The 16,789-nt window shown below is 44.4% G+C and overlaps 2 non-coding genes across 2 annotated transcripts; both read right to left on the reverse strand.

Moving 5' to 3' along the window:
- Nucleotides 1-4,140: 4,140 nt before the first annotated feature.
- On the reverse strand, nt 4,141-4,213 carry trnav-cac (transfer RNA valine (anticodon CAC)). The gene has a single exon. It is a non-coding gene; the product is annotated as a tRNA-Val (tRNA).
- A 4,099-nt stretch (nt 4,214-8,312) lies between these two features.
- Nucleotides 8,313-8,385, reverse strand: trnav-cac (transfer RNA valine (anticodon CAC)). Its single transcript has one exon. It is a non-coding gene; the product is annotated as a tRNA-Val (tRNA).
- Nucleotides 8,386-16,789: the final 8,404 nt, after the last annotated feature.

Consider the following 16,789-nt stretch of genomic DNA (forward strand, 5'->3'; position numbering starts at 1 on the left):
TTATGAAGCAAATGTGATAACCGCTACACTACTAATTTGATTATTAACCTAAAGTTCGATTAACTGCATTGATTCTCTTACATAACTATTCAATTGATCGAAGTTGCACAAGTCACAAAAGAAAAATGTTCATTTCAAGGTTATTAAACTCCAAAATCTGGCCTGCCTTGTTTGGACAGGGGTTGACCCAGACATCACAGCCTCAACAAAACATATTCTCAACACTTCCACTGGGAACAGGAGGAGGCCATTCAGCCCCTTGAACCTGTTCCGCCCTTCAGTTAGACCATGGATGATCTGTACCTCAAATCCATTTACCCGCCTTTGCTCCCTATCTATCGATACCCTGACCCAACAAAAATCGATCGATCTCAGTCTTGAAAGCTTCAATTGACCCCCAGCATCCACAGCCTTTTGGGGGACAGAGTTCCAGACTTCTACTGCCCTTTGTGTAAAAAAGTGCTTCCTGATTTCGAACCTGAATGGCATGGTTCTAATTTTAAGTTTATTTCCCCCTCGTTCTTGATTCCCCAGAGGAAATTGATTCTCTCTCTCTATTCTATCGAATCATTTAAACATGTTAAACACATCGCTCAGACCGCCCCTCAATCTTCTATACTCGAGGGGATACGAGCCCAGTCTATGCAGCCTGTCCTTATAGTTTGACCTTTCTAGCCCCGGTAACATTCTGGTGAATTTGCTCTGCACCCCCTCCAAGGCCAATCTATCCTTCCTGAGGTGCAGTGTCCAAAACTGAACGCAGTTACTCCAGACGCAGTCTAACCAGAGCTTTATATAAATGGAACATAACTTCCACTTCTTTATATTCCAGCCCCTGAGATAAAGGCTCACACTCCGTTAGCCTTTTAAATTATTTTTGGACACATCCGTTAGCTTTTACTGATTTATGGAAATGAACCGTTAATTCTCTCTGCTTCTCCACAGTTCCGAGCTTCTGACCTTTTGGAAAATACCCTGACCATCGGTCCAAAGTGGATTACCCCACATTGAACTCCATCTGCCATAGTTTTGCCCACTAACTTAATCTGTCAATGTCCCTTTGGAACTTTCCAATCGCGTTCCACACGACTTACTGTACCACCCAACTGAGTCTCATCAGCAAACTTGGATATACGACTCTCTGTTCCTTCATCTAAGTCATTGATAAATATGGTGACAAGCTGAGACCCGAGTTACAGATCCCTGGGGGACACCACTAGTCCCATGCTGCCAATTGGAGTATGTACCCATTATCCCTACTCTCTGTCTCCTATCTCCGAAACAATTCTCTACCCATGTCAATACATTGCCTCAAGTTCCAGGCGATTTCATTTTTTCCAACAGTCTCTTGTGTGGAACCTTATCAAATGCCTGTAGCAATTCCATACAAGTAATATCATAGGAAGATAGGAACAGGAGCAGGCCATTCAGCCCCTCGTTCCTGCTCCGCCATTTGATTAGATCATGGCTGATCTGTGATCTAACTCCATATACCCGCCTTTGGCCCATATCCCTTAACACCTTTGATTGCCAAAAAGCTATCTATCTCAGATTTAAATTTAGCAATTGAGCTGGTATCAATTGCCGTTTGCGGAAGAGAGTTCCAAACTTCTACCGCCCTTTGTGTGTAGAAATGTTTTCTAATCTCACTCCTGAAAGGTCCGGCTCGAATTTTTAGACAAAATGGTGGCAAGTTCGCCGGACATCTTGGACAAAATGGCTGTAAGCACGGCGGCCATCTTGGACAAAATGACGGCAAGTCCTTCACGGCTGTTCGACAGGAACAGAAGGAGGCCATTGAGCTCCTCAAGCCTCTTAAATGGGAACTGAAGGCCATTCAGCCTCTGAAGGCTGTTACACAGGAAAAGGAGGAGGCCATTCAGCCCCTCAAGCCCGGTACATCGTTACTGGAGGCCGATCATCCCCTCAAGCCTGTTACATGGAATCAGGAGGAGGCCATTCAGCCCTTCGAGCATGTTATACAGGAACCTGAGGCCAATCAACCCCTCAAACCTGTCAAATAGCAAAAGGAGGAGGTCATTCAGCCCCTCGAGCCTGTTATCTGAGAACTGAAGGCCATTCTGCCCATCGAGCCGTTAAAACAGGAACTAGACGCCAATCAACCCTTCAAGCCTCTAAGGTAGCAACAGGAGGCGGCCATTCAGCCCCTCGAGCAACTTACACCAGATCTGGTGGCCAATCAGCCCCTCAAGCCTGTAAAATAGGAACAAGAGGAGGCCACTCAGCCCCTCGAGCCTGTTATATGGGAACTGAAGGCAATTCAGCCCCTCGAGCCCGTTACACCACACCTGGAGGCTAATCAGCCCCTCAAGCCTGTTACATCGGAACAGCAGCAGGCCATTCAGCCCCTCGAGCGTGTTATACGGGAACTGAAGGCCATTCTGCACCGCGAGCCTATTACACTGGAATAGGATTCGGCCATTAAGCCCCTCGAGCTTGTTGCACTGGAACAGGAGGAGGCCATTCAGCCCTTCGAGACTGTTATAAAGGATCTGGATGCCATTCAGCCCCTCGCGCATGTTACATAGGAACAAGAGGAGTCCATTCAGCCCCTCGAGCATGTTAATGCAGGAACAAGATGAGTCCATTCAGCCACACGAGCCTGTTACACAGGAACAGGATTAGTCAATTCAGCTCCTCAACCTGTTCCGCCATTCAATTCGATCATGGCTGATCTGTATCTTAACTCCATCTACCCGCCTTGGTTCCTTAATTATTAATACCCATGCCTAACACAAATCTGCAATCTTCGTTTTGAAATTTCGTATTCACCCCAGTCCTCAACAGAATGAAGTGCTTCCTGACATCAACCCTGAACGGCCGAGCTCTAATTTTAAGGTTATTCCCCCTTGTTCTGGATTCCACACCAGAGGAAGTAGTTTCTCTCCATCTACCCTATCAACTCCTTTAATCATCTTAAACACCTCAATTAGATCACCCCTTAATCTTCTATATTCAGGGGAATAAAGCCTAGTCTATTCAACCTGTCCTCATAATATAACCCTTCTAGCCCGGCTATAATTCTGGTGAATCTGTGCTGCATTCCTTCCAAGGCCAATATATCCTTCCTGAGGTGCAGTGCCCAGAACTGAATGCAGTTCTCCAGATGGGCTCTAACCAGAGCTCTGTACAGCTGGAACATAACTTCCACCCCTTTATTTTCCAGCCCTCGAGAAATAAAGGCCAACATTCTATTAGCCTTTTTAATTATTTTTGTAACTGTCCACTAGCTTTTAATGATTTCTGTACTTGGACCCTAAATCTCTCTGCTCCTCCACAGTTCCGAGCTCCTCACCATTTAGAAAATTCTCTGATCTATCTTTCTTCGATCCGAAGTGGATGACCTCACATTTCCCCACATTGAACTCCATTTACCACAGTTTTACCCACTCACATAATCTCCCAATATCCTGGGAATGCTTGGTGATTTTGTTTGGTTGGAGAATGCTTGAAATCAGATTGTTATTTTTAAAAGATTCGAAATGATTTTTAACTTGTACAGTTTGAACAAGATCATTATTCCCCGATCAATAAAATGTCTGTGTTTTTCAGATAGCGGCGACAGTTCAGAGATAGTTGCCTTTTTGTCTACTTTAATGAAGTGAAATTTTGCTGATTTAAAATCAGCTGTATTTCTTAGCTTGAAAAAGCAGCTCCTCTGTTGGTGAGGCTTCATTCCCAATGTATCAGTGTTTCCGCTTATCCTGATATCAGTGCAACATTTGAAGGGTTCCAGCCCACTCGTTCGATCCAGTGCCGAATAGTGCTTGCTCTTCAGAGGGTGCCGCGGCTCCGGTTCGATTCCCGGTCAGAAAAGCAACTTTTGAACACTTGTTATATTAGTCGCATGAACTAATTGAAAGGCTGTGGCAAGAAAAAAAAACGATCATTGTTTTCATCACCATTAATTAACCGATAACGTTATTTTGCAGAAAGGCGACTGAGGGAAGTTTGAAATCATTTCTTTTGTGCGATGAACTTTTTATCCCTTCTCATTTTACACACTGTATTTTGAAGGGCTCGGTTTAAAATGTTCAGTGTTCGTAAGACCACGAATTTGTGTTAAATTTAACAGGACCGGCTCTTTCACAGATGAAAAAAACATCTGCCCCAACATAATGTTTCCACCCGGGATCGAACCGGGGACCGTTCGCGTGTGAGGCGAACGTGATAACCACTACACTACGGAAACCTTTGCTTTGGTGGTTAGCCAGAAATTAGAATGACGGCATTGATTCTCTTTCATAACTATTCAATTGATCGAAGTTGCACAAGTCACAAAAGAAAAATGTTCATTTCAAAGTTATTAAACTCCCAAATGTGGCCTTGTTTTGACAGGTGTGGGACGTGGCATCACAGCATCAATAAAGCATATTCTCAACATTTCCATTGGGAACAGGAGGAGGCCATTTCGCCCCTTGAACCTGTTCCACCCTTCAATTCGATCAGAGATCATCTGAACCGCAAATCCATTTACCCGTCTTTGCTCCCTATCTCTCGATACCCTCACCCAACAAAAATCTATCGATCTCAGTCTTGAAAGCTTCAATTGAACATCCACAGTCTTTTGGGGGACAGAGTTCCAGACTTCTACTGCCCATTGTGTAAAAAAGTGCTTCCTGATTTCGAACCTGAATGGCATGGTTCTAATTTTAAGGTTATGTCCCCCTCGTTCTTGATTCCACAGAGGAAATTGATTCTCTCTTTATTCTATCGACTCATTTAAACATGTTAAACACCTCGCTCAGACCGCCCCTCAAACTTCGGTACTCGAGGGAATACGAGCCCAGTCCATGCAGCCTGTCCTCATAGTTTAACGTTTTTATCCCCGGTAACATTCTGGTGAATCTGCTCTGCACTCCCTCCAAGGCCAATCTATCCTTCCTGAGGTGCAGTGTCCAAAACTGAACGCAGTTACTCCAGACGCAGTCTAACCAGAGCTTTATATAACTGGAACATAACTTCCACTTCTTTATATTCCAGCCCCCTGAGATAAGGGCTAACACTCCGTTCGCCTTTTAAATTATTTTTGGACCCGTCCGTTAGCTTTTACTGATTTATGTAAATGAACCGTTAATTCTCTCTGCTTCTCCACAGTTCCGAGCTTCTTACCATTTGGAAAATACCCTGACCATAGGTCCAAAGTGGATTACCCCACATTGAACTCCATCTGCCATAGTTTTGCCCACTCACTAAATTTATCAATGTCCCTTTGCAACTTTCCACTCGCATCCACACTACTCACTGTACCACCTAACTGAGTCTCATCAGCAAACTTGGATATACGACTCTCTGTTCCTTCATCTAAGTCATTGATAAATATGGTGACAAGCTGAGACCCCAGTTACAGATCCCTGGGAGACACCACTAGTCGCATCCTGCCAATTGGAGTATGTACCCATTATCCCCACTCTCTGACTACTATCTCCTAACCAATTCTCTACCCATGCCAATACATTGCCTCAAGTTCCATGCGCTTTCATTTTTGCCAACAGTCTCTTGTGTGGAACCTTATCAAATGCCTGTCGGAATTCCATATAAATAATATCATCGGAACATAGGAACAGGAGTAGGACGTTCAGCCCCTCGTTCCTGCTCCGCCATTTGATAAGATCATGGCTGATCTGTGATCTCACTCCATATACCCGCCTTTGGCCCATATACCTTAATACCTTTGATTGCCAAAAAGCTAACTATCTCAGATCTAAATTTAGCAATTGAGCTGGTATCAATTGCCATTTGCGGAAGAGAGTTCCAAACTTCTACCACCCTTTGTGTGTAGAAATGTTTTCTAATCTCGCTCCTGAAAGGTTCGGCTCTAATTTTTAGACAAAATGGTGGCAAGTTCGCCCGACATCTTGGACAAAATGGCAGCAAGTCTGGCAATCATCTTGGACAAATTGGCCGCAAGTCCTTCACGGCTGTTCGACAGGAACAGAAGGAGGCCATTGAGCTCCTCAAGCCTTTAATATGGGAACTGAAGGCCATTCAGCCTCTGAAGGCTGTTACACAGGAAAAGGAGGAGGCCATTCAGCCCCTCAAGCCCGTTACATCGTTACTGGAGGCCGATCATCCCCTCAAGCCTGTTACATAGAATCAGGAGGAGGCCATTCAGCCCTCTGAGCCTGTTATACAGGAACTTGAGGCCAATCAACCCCTCAAGCCTGTCAAATATCAAAAGGAGGAGGCCATTCAGCCTTTCGAGCCTGTTATCTGGGAACTGAAGGCCATTCAGCCCTTCGAGCCTGTGATATAGGATCTAGACGCCAATCAACCCTTCAAGCCTGTAAGATAGCAACAGGAGGAGGCCATTCAGCCCCTCGAGCACCTTAGACTAGATCTGTTAGCCAATCAGCACCTCAAGCCTGTTACACAGGAACAGCAGCAGACCATTCAGCCCCTCGAGCGTGTTATACGGGAATTGAAGGCAATTCAGCCCCTCGAGCCCGAAACATCAGATCTGGAGGCCAATCAGCCCCTCAAGCCTGTTACATAGGAACAGCAGCAGGCCATTCAGCCCCTCGAGCGTGTTATACGGGAACTGAAGGCCATTCAGCACCGCGAGCCTATTACACTGGAATAGGATTCGGCCATTAAGCCCCTCGAGCTTGTTGCACTGGAACAGGAGGAGGCCATTCAGCCCTTCGAGACTGTTATAAAGGATCTGGATGCCATTCAGCCCCTCGCGCATGTTACATAGGAAAAGAGGAGTCCATTCAGCCCCTCGAGCATGTTAATGCAGGAACAAGATGAGTCCATTCAGCCACACGAGCCTGTTACACAGGAACAGGATTAGACAATACAGCTCCTCAACCTGTTCCGCCATTCAATTCGATCATGGCTGATCTGTATCTTAACTCCATCTACCCGCCTTGGTTCCTTAATTATTAATACCCATGCCTAACAAAAATCTGCAATCTTCGTTTTGAAATTTCGTATTCACCCCAGGCCTCAACAGAATGAAGTGCTTCCTGACATCAACCCTGAACGGCCGAGCTCTAATTTTAAGGTTATTCCCCCTTGTTCTGGATTCCACACCAGAGGAAGTAGTTTCTCTCCATCTACCCTATCAACTCCTTTAATCATCTTAAACACCTCAATTAGATCACCCCTTAATCTTCTATATTCAGGGGAATAAAGCCTAGTCTATTCAACCTGTCCTCATAATATAACCCTTCTAGCCCGGCTATAATTCTGGTGAATCTGTGCTGCATTCCTTCCAAGGCCAATATATCCTTCCTGAGGTGCAGTGCCCAGAACTGAATGCAGTTCTCCAGATGGGCTCTAACCAGAGCTCTGTACAGCTGGAACATAACTTCCACCCCTTTATTTTCCAGCCCTCGAGAAATAAAGGCCAACATTCTATTAGCCTTTTTAATTATTTTTGTAACTGTCCACTAGCTTTTAATGATTTCTGTACTTGGACCCTAAATCTCTCTGCTCCTCCACAGTTCCGAGCTCCTCACCATTTAGAAAATTCTCTGATCTATCTTTCTTCGATCCGAAGTGGATGACCTCACATTTCCCCACATTGAACTCCATTTACCACAGTTTTACCCACTCACATAATCTCCCAATATCCTGGGAATGCTTGGTGATTTTGTTTGGTTGGAGAATGCTTGAAATCAGATTGTTATTTTTAAAAGATTCGAAATGATTTTTAACTTGTACAGTTTGAACAAGATCATTATTCCCCGATCAATAAAATGTCTGTGTTTTTCAGATAGCGGCGACAGTTCAGAGATAGTTGCCTTTTTGTCTACTTTAATGAAGTGAAATTTTGCTGATTTAAAATCAGCTGTATTTCTTAGCTTGAAAAAGCAGCTCCTCTGTTGGTGAGGCTTCATTCCCAATGTATCAGTGTTTCCGCTTATCCTGATATCAGTGCAACATTTGAAGGGTTCCAGCCCACTCGTTCGATCCAGTGCCGAATAGTGCTTGCTCTTCAGAGGGTGCCGCGGCTCCGGTTCGATTCCCGGTCAGAAAAGCAACTTTTGGACACTTGTTATATTAGTCGCATGAACTAATTGAAAGGCTGTGGCAAGAAAAAAAAAACGATCATTGTTTTCATCACCATTAATTAACCGATAACGTTATTTTGCAGAAAGGCGACTGAGGGAAGTTTGAAATCATTTCTTTTGTGCGATGAACTTTTTATCCCTTCTCATTTTACACACTGTATTTTGAAGGGCTCGGTTTAAAATGTTCAGTGCTCGTGAGACCACGAATTTGTGTTAAATTTAACAGGACCGGCTCTTTCACAGATGAAAAAAACATCTGCCCCAACATAATGTTTCCACCCGGGATCGAACCGGGGACCTTTCGCGTGTGAGGCGAACGTGATAACCACTACACTACGGAAACCTTTGCTATGCTGGTCAGCCAGAAATTAGAATGACGGCATTGATTCTCTTTCATAACTATTCAATTGATCGAAGTTGCACAAGTCACAAAAGAAAAATGTTCATTTCAAAGTTATGAAACTCCCAAATGTGGCCTTGTTTTGACAGGTGTGGGACGTGGCATCACAGCATCAATAAAGCATATTCTCAACATTTCCATTGGGAACAGGAGGAGGCCATTTCGCCCCTTGAACCTGTTCCACCCTTCAATTCGATCAGAGATCATCTGAACCGCAAATCCATTTACCCGTCTTTGCTCCCTATCTCTCGATACCCTCACCCAACAAAAATCTATCGATCTCAGTCTTGAAAGCTTCAATTGAACATCCACAGTCTTTTGGGGGACAGAGTTCCAGACTTCTACTGCCCATTGTGTAAAAAAGTGCTTCCTGATTTCGAACCTGAATGGCATGGTTCTAATTTTAAGGTTCTGTCCCCCTCGTTCTTGATTCCCCAGAGGAAATTGATTCTCTCTCTTTATTCTATCGACTCATTTAAACATGTTAAACACCTCGCTCAGACCGCCCCTCAATCTTCGGTACTCGAGGGAATACGAGCCCAGTCCATGCAGCCTGTCCTCATAGTTTAACCTTTTTAACCGCGGTAACATTCTGGTGAATCTGCTCTGCACTCCCTCCAAGGCCAATCTATCCTTCCTGAGGTGCAGTGTCCAAAACTGAACGCAGTTACTCCAGACGCAGTCTAACCAGAGCTTTATATAACTGGAACATAACTTCCACTTCTTTATATTCCAGCCCCCTGAGATAAGGGCTAACACTCCGTTCGCCTTTTAAATTATTTTTGGACCCGTCCGTTAGCTTTTACTGATTTATGTAAATGAACCGTTAATTCTCTCTGCTTCTCCACAGTTCCGAGCTTCTTACCATTTGGAAAATACCCTGACCATAGGTCCAAAGTGGATTAGAACACATTGAACTCCATCTGCCATAGTTTTGCCCACTCACTAAATTTATCAATGTCCCTTTGCAACTTTCCACTCGCATCCACACTACTCACTGTACCACCTAACTGAGTCTCATCAGCAAACTTGGATATACGACTCTCTGTTCCTTCATCTAAGTCATTGATAAATATGGTGACAAGCTGAGACCCCAGTTACAGATCCCTGGGGGACACCACTAGTCGCATCCTGCCAATTGGAGTATGTACCCATTATCCCCACTCTCTGTCTCCTATCTCCGAACCAATTCTCTACCCATGTCAATACATTGCCTCAAGTTCCATGCGCTTTCATTTTTGCCAACAGTCTCTTGTGCGGAACCTTATCAAATGCCTGTCGGAATTCCATATAAATAATATCATAGGAACATAGGAACAGGAGTAGGACGTTCAGCCCCTCGTTCCTGCTCCGCCATTTGATAAGATCATGGCTGATCTGTGATCTAACTCCATAAACCCGCCTTTGGCCCATATCCCTTAATACCTTTGATTGCCAAAAAGCTATCAATCTCACATCTAAATTTAGCAATTGAGCTGGTATCAATTGCCATTTGCGGAAGAGAGTTCCAAACTTCTACCACCCTTTGTGTGTAGAAATGTTTTCTAATCTCGCTCCTGAAAGGTTCGGCTCTAATTTTTAGACAAAATGGTGGCAAGTTCGCCCGACATCTTGGACAAAATGGCAGCAAGTCTGGCAATCATCTTGGACAAATTGGCCGCAAGTCCTTCACGGCTGTTCGACAGGAACAGAAGGAAGCCATTGAGCTCCTCCAGCCTTTAATATGGGAACTGAAGGCCATTCAGCCTCTGAAGGCTGTTACACAGGAAAAGGAGGAGGCCATTCAGCCCCTCAAGCCCGTTACATCGTTACTGGAGGCCGATCATCCCCTCAAGCCTGTTACATAGAATCAGGAGGAGGCCATTCAGCCCTCTGAGCCTGTTATACAGGAACTTGAGGCCAATCAACCCCTCAAGCCTGTCAAATATCAAAAGGAGGAGGCCATTTAGCCTTTCGAGCCTGTTATCTGGGAACTGAAGGCCATTCAGCCCTTCGAGCCTGTTATATAGGATCTAGACGCCAATCAGCCCTTCAAGCCTGTAAGATAGCAACAGGAGGAGGCCATTCAGCCCCTCGAGCACCTTAGACTAGATCTGTTAGCCAATCAGCACCTCAAGCCTGTTACACAGGAACAGCAGCAGACCATTCAGCCCCTCGAGCGTGTTATACGGGAATTGAAGGCAATTCAGCCCCTCGAGCCCGAAACATCAGACCTGGAGGCCAATCAGCCTCTCAAGCCTGTTAGATAGGAACAGCAGCAGGCCATTCAGCCCCACGAGCGTGTTCCACGGGAACTGAAGGCCATTCAGCACCTCGAGCCGATTACACTGGAATAGGACTCGGCCATTAAGCCCCTCGAGCTCGTTGCACTTGAACAGAGGAAGCCATTCAGCCCTTCGAGACTGTTATACAGGATCTGGACGCTATTCAGCCTGTCGCGCATGTTACATAGGAACAAGAGGAGTCCATTCAGCCCCTCGAGCATGATAATATAGGAAGAAGATGAGAACATTCAGCCCCTCGAGCATGTTACAGAGGAACAAGAGAAGTCCATTCAGCCACACGAGCCTGTTACATAGGAACAGGAGTAGACAATTCAGCTCCTCAAACTGTTCTGCCATTCAATTAGATCATGGCTGATCAGTATGTTAACTCCATCTACCCGCCTTGGTTCCTTAATCATCAATACCCTTGACTAATAAAAATCTATCAATCTCCGTTTTGAAATTTCGGATTGACCCCCAGCCTCAACAGACTTTTGTGGGAGAGAGTTCCAGATTTCTACGACCCTTTGTGTGAAGAAGTGCTTCCTGACATCACCCCTGGACGGCCGAGCTCCAATTTTAAGGTTATGGCCTTTTGTTCTGGACTCCCCCAACAGAGGAAGTAGTTTCTCTCTATCTACCCTATCAAATCCTTTCATCATCTTAAACACCTCAATTCAATCACGCCTTAATCTTCTATATTCAGGGGAATACAAGGCTAGTCCATGCAACCTGTCCTCATAATTTAACCCCTTTTAGCCACGAGATCATTCTGGTGAATCTGCGCTGCAGCCCTTCCATTGGCAATATATCCTTCCTGAGGTGCAGTGCCCAGAACTGAATGCGGTCCTCCAGATGTGGTCTAACCAGAGCTCTGTACAACTGGAACATAACTTCCACCCCTTTATATTCCAGCCCTCTTGAATAAAGGCCGACATTCCATTAGCCTTTTGAATTATTTTTGTAACTGTCCACTAGCTTTTAATGATTTCTGTACTTGGACCTCTAAATCTCTCTGCTCCTCCACAGTTCAGAGCTCCTCACCATTCAGAAAACTCTCTGATCTATCTTTCTTAGATCCGAAGTGGATGACCTCACATTTCCCCACATTGAACTCCATTTGCCACAGTTTTGCCCACTCATAATCTCTCAATGTCCTGGGAATTCTTGGTGCCTTTGTTTGGTTGGACAATGCTTTAAATCAGTTCATTATTTTAAAAAGATCACAATTGATTTTTATTTTGTACAGTTTGAACAAGACCATTATTCCCCGATCAGTAAAATATCTATGTTTTTGAGAGAGTGGCGACAGTTCAGAGATAGTTGCCTTTTTGTCTACTTTAATGAAGTGAATGTTTGCTGATTTAAAATCAGCTGTATTTCTAAGCTTGAAAAAGCAGCTCCTCTGTTAGGTGAGGCTTCACTCCCAATGTCTCAGTGTTTCCGCTTGTCCTGATATCAATGTAACATTTGAAGGGCGCCAGGTAATGAACAGTGAAACCCCTTCAGATTATCTCAGCCCACTCGTTCTATCCAGTGCCTAATAGTGCCTGCTCTTCAGAGGGAGACAGATTCACACTACACTAGAGCTTGTTTTAGACTTTAACTGCCAAACAAATTGATGAAACAATAAGAGAACAAACAAAATAGTAGCAGTAAGACAACAGTTTTACTGTAAAGCTCAACCAGATCCTTAATGGAAAAGAAAATAATAAATAATTCACAAATACTATACGAAACTGTGACCGAACTTTCGAACATCCTGGTTCTTTGTTGTCTTTTTATCACAAACTATGGAAGCTGTCGACTTGATTAACATTCTCAGAGATTCCAAACAGACTCACCAGTTTGAAAAAGACAAGGTGAAAAATCGCTTCAAAACAGTGACTGGGAGCCAGTCATTTTAAGCAATGGTTTGTTTAATTCAAAAGAAGCTGCCAATCAAAACTGTACGAGAGGAAATGACCCCGGAGGTTTGAATCTGAATCAAATGTTTGACTTTGTGAGATCCAGCCTGACTTTAATCGGTGCAGCCTGCCTTTAAGAGGTGCAGCCTGCCTTTCAGAGGTTCAGCCTGCCTTTAAGAGGTGCAGCCTGCCTTTCAGATGTTCAGCCTGCCTTTGAGAGGTATGGGCTGCCTTTGAGAGGTGCGGGCTGCCTTTCAGAGGTTCAGCCTGCCTTTAAGAGGTACGGGCTGCCTTTCAGAGGTTCAACCTGCCTTTAAGAGGTGCAGCCTGACTTTAATCGGTGCAGCCTGCCTTTAATCGGTGCAGCCTGCCTTTAAGAGGTGCAGCCTGACTTTAATCGGTACAGGCTGCCTTTAATCGGTGCAGCCTGCCTTTAAGAGGTGCAACCTGCCTTTATGAGGTGCAGCCTGCCTTTAAGAGGTGCCGGCTGCCTTTCAGAGGTGCAGCCTGCCTTTAAGAGGTGCGGGCTGCCTTTAAGAGTTGCAGCCTGCCTTTCAGAGGTGCGGCCTGCCTTTCAGAGGTGCGGCCTGCCTTGAAGAGGTGCGGGCTGCCTTTTCGAGGCGCTCACCACTCACGCAATATCAGGGCCCCCCTGCTGGTGAGAAGCCGCTCAACAGCACAGCCAGGCCTGACTGCTCGCAGGAATCAGGTAAATCACCAGGCAGCACCAATCTCACGGACTGTCTGCATCTCAACGACCGGGTGCAGGTTAATCACTCGGGGGTTAATCGCCCCCCGCGCCCGGATTCGGGGGTTATCGAATTTAACCCCGTACATTTCTTTATATATATTTTACATAGAATACAGCACGGCACAGAAACAGGCCATTCAGCCCATCTGGGTAAAGAAATTCCCCTGAATTTCTTATTTGACAACAACAACAAATTGTTGAATATATGGTATAATATAATATATAATAGAATTATACAGTTACATATATTTTACATTGAATGTACAGTACAACAGAGTATAGTACAGAGGCCATTCAGCCCGATTTCTATTTCTATTTTACAACATTTGCTTGTATATATAAAATATTTATCTTTTGAGATATATATATATCTATATAGCATTGAATACTGCACGGCACAGAAAGAGGCCATTCGGCCCATCTGTGTAAGGAAGTCTCTCCGGGATTCCCTGTTTTCCCACAACATCATAACAACATTATCTATATTTGTATACTACATAGAATTACATCGAATGTACAGCAGAGAAACAGAGGTCATTCGGCCCAACTGGGTAAATAAATATCCCATAGAGTCCCCACAGTGATTATTGATCCCACAGTGCACCCAGTGATAGTGCCCCATTGATCCACAGTGTCACAGTGATCCACAGTGCACCCAGTGATCGCAGAGTGACCCAGTGACCCCCACAGTGCACCCAGTGTTACTGCCCCAGTCTTGCACAGCGTCCCAGTGATCCACATTGTCCCAGTAATCCGCAGAGAACCCAGTGATCGCACAGTGATCGCAGAGTGACCCAGTGATCCCACAGTACACCCAGTGATAGTGCCCCATTGATCCACAGTGTCCCAGTGATCCACAGTGCACCCAGTGATCGCACAGTGATCGCAGAGTGACCCAGTGACCCCCACAGTACACCCAGTGTTATGCCACAGTCATGCACAGTATCCCAGTGATCCACATTGTCCCAGTGATCCACATTGAACCCAGTGATCCCACAGTGATCGCAGAGTGACCCAGTGATCCTCCTGCACACCCAGTGATAATGTCACAGTGCTCCCAAAGTGATCCCAGTGATCCCACAGTGCACCCAGAGGTCCCAGTATCCAAACTGAATTTGTGTAAATGTTTGAGAGACTTTCATGTGTATATAAAATAAGATATATATATATGTATATATATATATATGTATATAATATTTCTATATTACATAGAATGGGTAAAGTAGTTTCTCCTGTCACCCCATGAAGCTGAAACAAAATGGCCGCCAGTGTCCCAGTGAACCTGCAGGATCCCAGTGATCCCACAGCAACCCGTGATCCCACAGTGCTCCCACCGATCCCACAGTGACCCAGGCAAAACTCACGTGAGCCACATTGAGTGCAGCCTGGGATGAAGGCCTCGGTCAGTTCCCTGTGGAGAGAAAGCTTCTTGTCCAAGAATTCCTCCTCCTCCCAAAAATTCTCTTTCCACAACTTCATGTTACAGCATTTCCACAAAAAAATATCCTCTGTAGGGAGAGAGAGGTGCTGAAAAGGAATTGATTAAAAACAAAGCAAGTGATTGAAAGGGCACAGCAAGAGCCCAGAGCTCCCTCACACTCACTCACTCACACACATTCACACTCACTCACTCACTCACTCGCTCCATTACATAGGCAGGCAATCTCTCACCAAACACCACTGACAAAGAAACTCCCCAGTTACAAATCAGAGAATCTAAAGAAAAGAGAGAAAAGTTGGGAGAGAGAGAGAGACAGAAAGACACTCAGGGCAGGCTGAAGAGCACAAGTTGCTTCTCTCTCTCTCTCTAATACAAGTTTGCAGGGTTTTCACTACTGCTTTGAAATTCATTCCCTCACTCACCCACTCCCTCTCACCTCTCCCCTAAAAGGTGCTGGTCTGTCTGTCTGTTCTGGTTAGTGTTTTCTGCATGGTCCACATTACTCCTGTGCTCATTTTCTCTTCTGTTGCTGGAGCAGGCGACAAAACTCTGGGCATTTTTTGCAACTTTACCCCTTTATGTTGCAGTTTGCAAAGGTGAACGAACTTTACCTTTGCTCTTTTCTCTTGTTTTAATTAGCAATGGACAAAAAGCCTGTAGTTTGTGGTCAACTTACAGTTAGTGGCTTTTTCCAATCTGCCAAAGAGTTCAAACAAATTCATGACGTATAAAAGAGCCAAAGCAAAAAAGTGTTTTTTTCAAAAAACTAATGCACAGCATGATCCCTCACTCAGTTGCAGGGACAATCTCTCAGCAACATTCATTTGCGCACAAGCAAAGCCCAGTTCATAAAGGAGAAGAATCTCAAGAGTAAAAGATTGAGAGACAATCATTTGCAACTAAATTTGCACATACACATATATATGTATTTCCATTATACACCTACTATTACAAAGCCTCCAAAAGGGCTGTGGGGGAAAAGCAGAGCGGGAAATGGGACTAATTGGATAGCGCTTTCAAAGAGCTGGCAAAAGTATGGTGGGCTGAATGGACTCCCTCTTGCATCGTACCCACCATGAAACCATGAATCGATGAACAATAATTTCAACGCCGTGAACGTGAAACTGAATGGACATGAGTAAGGCAGCCATCTTACTGAGGGGCAAGGAGAAGCTTGTTCTGGTGAGAGACATGGAGAGGGTTCATTTGTTGTTCCTGTTAAATCACTGTTGAACTACAAACTGAGTGAGAACGGCACCAGCTGGTGTGTAACACAAAGACAGCGGTGCAGTGAGGGAATTAAACAACAAAAGGTGAACTTCTGAAAAAAAAGTGGATTAACATTTGGTTATTTGGACGTAATGGTGACCGAGAAGGAGAGACCAGACATTCGGAGGAAAGGTCCAATTAGTCATTTTGTGTAGAGAATGTAATTCTAGCTTCTGTTAAATAAATCAGAGTAAAATTGGACTCAATCTGAATGTAGTTCTGATCTGGGATTTAATTCATTTCTCCATTATTAATACTTTTCTTTAATCTGAAACAATAACAGTATTTGTAACAGTAACAGAGCAGGAGAGTGCTCCGGGTCCCTGTCCAGTTTAGTAACACAGCAGAAGGGTTAAGAGTACATTGTGATTTATTACAGAATCCAGCAGCTCACTGGGAAAGTTACACATGGTCCAGATGGAGGAGCAAAAAGGTGCAAAGTGATTTTACACTTTAATTTGGGATCAATGACTTTTTGTCTCCACGATGTTTAATTTTATATTGAAATAATGGGCTCTTTATCCTAAAGAAACTTCAGGCACAAACCATGGCTTTATGAACAAAACAATCATTTATTATTATTATTAATTTACTAGAAAAATTGAGATTACAATTTAATCAACATCTTTGGTTTATGCCAGATTTAGAATTGCTTCAACAACAATAAAACAACACACTCTGAATTCCCAAAATACGTAACTGTTTGGAAATCAAA

This window comes from Heptranchias perlo, unplaced genomic scaffold, assembly GCF_035084215.1.
Source record: "Heptranchias perlo isolate sHepPer1 unplaced genomic scaffold, sHepPer1.hap1 HAP1_SCAFFOLD_47, whole genome shotgun sequence".
NCBI classification, from domain to species: domain Eukaryota; kingdom Metazoa; phylum Chordata; class Chondrichthyes; order Hexanchiformes; family Hexanchidae; genus Heptranchias; species Heptranchias perlo.